The sequence below is a fragment of the Haliotis cracherodii genome, unplaced genomic scaffold (genome assembly GCF_022045235.1).
Source record: "Haliotis cracherodii isolate W230 unplaced genomic scaffold, xgHalCrac1.p SCAF_5, whole genome shotgun sequence".
NCBI lineage: Eukaryota > Metazoa > Mollusca > Gastropoda > Lepetellida > Haliotidae > Haliotis > Haliotis cracherodii.
The window spans coordinates 154,661-159,916 of NW_027266308.1; the positions used below are offsets into that span (position 1 = coordinate 154,661).

At 39.1% G+C, this 5,256-nt stretch overlaps 1 pseudogene; it reads left to right on the forward strand.

The window, feature by feature from the left end:
* Window positions 1-2,869: 2,869 nt before the first annotated feature.
* LOC139443315 (uncharacterized) lies at window positions 2,870-4,625 on the forward strand (annotated as a pseudogene).
* Window positions 4,626-5,256: the final 631 nt, after the last annotated feature.

Below are 5,256 nucleotides of genomic sequence, written 5' to 3' on the forward strand. Positions count from 1 at the left end.
CAACTCTAAACATCTCACACGATTCCGATAGTACGGAATAGAGAGGTGGAATTTGAATATTAAACGAGACTTGCCTATGGAGTACTGAGGGATTACGTGCCCTCCACTCCCAACCCTAGGTATGACAAGGAATCACATTTCCACTTTAAAGACTGATGAATCAGCGCATGCGCACATCTCACGTAATCCCTCAGTACTCCATATATCAAACTTTACTTTACAGGTAAGTCTCATTTAATATTTAAATTCATATGCATAAAGAAATATATTCGCAAGAAGGTGAACACAATTGGTGCCAATGGGGATGCCTACCTCTTGCCTAACTGTCTTACCCCCAAATTATTCGTAGATGTTATCAATGTGGAAGAAAAGTTATTACAGAATGGAAAAAAGTCAAGCAAATCTTTTGAGTTTTTGAGAATCCACATGGTATTAATTCCACTTGTCTCAAATACTTTATGTGAATATAAAGAAAGTCCTTCCTTGATTGTATTAAGGATCATGTTTAGTCTTTGAGACAGGGATTTGGTGGTACATTTACTGAACCCAGCATGTATCTCTCTTTGTACGGATTTTTATGGAGCTTTGAAATTCAGTAAAAATGCGGAATGGACATGTCTTTAGGTTTAAGAGTCAAGTAGAAAGGAAAATTACTGAAATCTATTTTGTTATTTAAGGGTTAATTGGTGCATGGATGAATATTTACTGTATGTTGCCAAATACTACCATGATTATATTTCAATATGATAAATAAATCCTATAAAGTGAAAACAATATATTCATACTTAGTTTAAATCTCTATAATGGTGATTGTATTAACACAGCAGTGTCTACATCCGGTTTGCTCATAAGATGATTGTAATACAGACAAAGCTCATTCTTAATTTCTTCAGGTCTTGCTTTTTATGTTTCCGTATTCCAAAATGATGATTCTTATTCCAACACAAGCAAATTATTAATGTTTTATTTTTTTCCTCTTTACACCAACAGATATCTGGATTGCACAATGTTATTATCTTTTTTATATATATTTGTGTACTTGTGCATGTGTACAAGCTTTTGATTACACGTGCATGACGTTTTAGCACTCATGTTCTGTTACTGAACTGCATGTTATGTCAATAATGGTAAGCAGCATGAGAAAAGGACTCTAGTAATTTATCAAGTTTGAAGAACCAATCAATTCATGGTGGAAACATTTTTAATTACTTACATGATCTTCATAAGATCAAAATAGATCCAAATTAAAATGAGGAGATCGAATAAATTAGCCTAATTCATTTCAGTCAGTCTGTCTAAAATGCAGTCTCATTTTTCAGTCAATAGTGGGTGAGTTAATATTTAAAGTCACATCGGCACTATTATCGTGACTTGAGCAAGTTATGCATTTATATTATATATAAAAACATGTCGTCGAAGGACAGTACATCAACTAGCAATATAACACAGATTATAAATGTAAAACTAGTTTTGGTACAATATAATGATTGTAACAGACGACAAATTATAGAAATAGGCTTCAGATCGCCAGCAACCAAAGTTAGGCCACCATACTAGGGGTCATGGGAACGTACGGTACTTCTGCTACCTACATCGTAGCCCAGCAGGATTTACACCATCCCTCTGTCTACTGGCGATGGTCATACCACGATTAAAATGACAGAAAAATGAAAAGATACTTTGAATGATACCCAGGGGTACAATTGTTTTACGATACTTCAACCCCCTGTGAAGATATAGCCACTAACAATCTCAGTAATGAATTCATTCTACCAAATTAAAAATCACGTACTTTATACTATATATATTATAATCAAAATTTATCTATTAAGTCTATTTCTTTTAAAAAATCGGTGATTAAATGAGCACGTATTTGACTAAAAAGATCCTTGATGGTTGAAACTTTGAAATACTTATTCCTTGTAATGGAAAAATCAATACAGTCAAGCAGTACATGCTTGTCGCGACAGGTAACACGTGGATCAGGTCCTGCTCCTCACGCTGTCCGATCAACTGTTGTCACGGGTATCACGTGGGCCAGGTCCTGCTTCTCATGCCGTCCACTCAACTGTTGTCTAGGGTAACACGTGGACCAGGTCCTGCTTCTCATGCTGTCCACTCAACTGTTGTCACGGGTAACATATGGGCCAGGCCCTGCTTCTCATATTGTCCACTCAACTGTTGTCATGGGTAACCATGGAACAGGTCCTGGGTCTCATGCTGTCCACTCAACTGTTGTCACGGGTAACATATGGGCCAGGCCCTGCTTCTCATATTGTCCACTCAACTGTTGTCATGGGTAACCATGGAACAGGTCCTGGGTCTCATGCTGTCCACTCAATTGTTGTCACGGGTAACACACGGACCAGGTCCTGCCTTGGTTGTTGCTAGTGGCAATCGGAGAACTGTTCCTTCTTCTCGTGTTGCTGCTCTGGAGACATGTCGCAGGTTAAGTTTTACTAATCTGTTAATCAATTATGTCACCAACTTTTTTCCATACCTATCTAATATTGGCTTGAACAGCCCACCTTAACTGTGGTCTGTGAGGTACATCCTTGGCCCTGGCACATGCAGTCCCTGCAAATGATGTAGAGGCAGATCACATGACTGTCCTCTATAAAGACTGCATGTGTTAGGAACCCAGCACACACCATGCTGGACCACCAAGCCACATAACATGTCATTTTGTTATAATTACAGGACTCTTCATCATAAAAAAAAATCAGCCCAGGGCACGAACTTTGTTGTTCCTGTGAAATTATGGCGCCCAACGTGGGGCTGATGTAGGAATGAAGACCCGTGGCTTGTGTGGCCGTGACGTCATCGTATGCATGTGGTTGTAATCACAGCAGCTGCAGACTCCGCATGGATGGATCTATTCATTTCTCGTGCTGAGATATTCAGTTGGATGTGGTAGGGCCCGTACCCCATGGGGAAATTATGATTGACATCGCCGGCATCATGTGTACACTTGCGTTATCGCGTTCGCTTTATTAAGTTGGTTGTTGTTTTTGTTTTTTTCCTTTTTGTGCCAGGACAATACTTTTCTGTTTACCGAATTCGCTGAGGTGCAAGTGACTTTTCGTTGTTTGGATTTTAATACTTTTCATTGTGTTTACTTGACATTGTGATGTCAGCATGTGACTTTGCATTACCTTTGCTTGATATTTTTGTCAGCATGTGATATTGTTTAGTCGGCAAAATGAAGATTGCATTTGTGTATGTTCATTCTTGATTATGAACCTAGCATGGCCATTTGAAATGTTTGTTGTTCGATTTTGTTATTTTTTGACTCTGTGAATTCCGTTTTTGGAAAACCTTTGTGTGATTATTTTGTTAGCGTACTATAAGCTAGGTGTTTGAAACAAATTCAGGTGGCAGTTTACTGTGAGTAAAATGGAAAGAATGAATCTTTGACTGTATGGAAGGTTTATCTGCACTTCATTTTCACTCAATATCCCTTAACAAGTATTGCAATAACTCACTGACACATTTTATATTGCCTGATTCAAATTGATGTCATTAATAATGACTTGTTTGTTTTCAGACAGCAGCTTGGTCCAGCATTTATAATTGTGCACTTCATGGATATATTTTCCCTTCTAATGCTTGAGAAAGTCTTTGTTGTATTACTCTATTTGTTGAAAACCCTTGCAGCCATGGCTACTGGTGGGAAAGAGGGGCACATTGGCCGTGAGGATTTCCAGAAAATGATCAGGTTTATGGAAACATCTGGCTACCGTGTGCTTCCACCAAGTTCAACACCTCACCGAGTGGCAAGTCATTCCTTTCTTCTTCACCTAGTACACATTATGTTCAGCCACCTCGTATTTCAACATTTTATTGCAGTGATGCTAAGGGGGAATCATCCTTCGAGAGTTGGGTTTTTAAGGTCAAATGCTTGCTTAGAGATAGAGATTATCCCACTTCCATCCTAACTCAGGCTGTTCGGAAATCTCTTAAAGGGGAGGCTGGAAAAGTTGTAGGAAATCTTGGCTAAACTGGATAGCATATATGGTGTCGTTAGTTCAGCTGATGCACTTCTTCAGGATTATTTCACTGATTGTCAGAAGGATAGTGAGTCCGTGGCAACGTGGGCTTGTAGGCTTGAGGACACACTGATGAAAGTTAAGATGAAGGGCAACTTCATAAATGAAGGATCAGGGGATTGCATTCTAAAGACAAAGTTTTGGAGTGGTTTAAAAAATGACAGGCTTAAGGATGCCATGCGTCACAAATTTGATGACTGTACAGATTTTGATTCTCTGCTTCGTGTTGTTCGAGAAACAGAACTAGAGCTCACTGGGTCTAATATGGTTAAGGACTCTAAACAGAAGAAGCCTCAAGTTCATTCTCAGGTTGTTGATGCAGATATATCTCAATACTTGAAGGATATTATCAAGAGATTAGAGAACTTAGAGAAAAACCAGATAAGTTCAAATCAATATAAATCATCAAACTTGGAGAAGGATGTTGGGGAGATTGTAACTAGATTAACAAATCTTAAGTCCAAAGTTGGACAAGTTACTGAATCTGGTAGTTTCTCTGGAAATTCTAGTTCACGTTGTAGTGGCGCGGGTCGTGGTAGAGGTATGGTCAGTAACCAGGCTTTAAACCAGTCTTGACTTCTGTTGAGGAGCAAACAGACGTCACTGATACTTACGGCTCCAATGACTTGTATTCTAGGATGATTGGTCCTCGTGTAGAGGCTAATGTCTTTATTAATGGCAGGGAATGTTTGGTCTTGCTTGATACAGGCTCACAAGTAACAACCGTTGCAGAAACGTTTAATCATGAGCACATGAATGATCTTGAGTTGCGCAGTCTGGATGAGTTTCAATTGGAAGTGAGTGGTGCACCTGGTAACAGGCTGCCATATTTAGGTTATATTGAGGTTCCGATTAGCGTTGCATTTGATACTGGAACGTATGACATTCCAGTCTTGGTAGTTGGGAATACAGAGTTTAATGCTAGAATTCCTGTAATTCTTGGTACCAATGCTCTCAAACTATTTCGCCATTGTCCACTGGATGTTGTCTCTGAACCTTGGCAGGCAGGGACAACGGTCTGAGAGTATGCACTGACATGAGAAAACTTAATGCTAGGACTATTAGAGATTCATATTCTTTACCCAGGATACATGAAACTCTCAATTGTCTTGTTGGTTCTCGGCGGTTCTCCAAGCTTGATTTGAGCTCTGGTTACTGGCAAGTAGAGCTAAAAGAACTGGATAAGGAAAAAACAGCATTTTCTGCA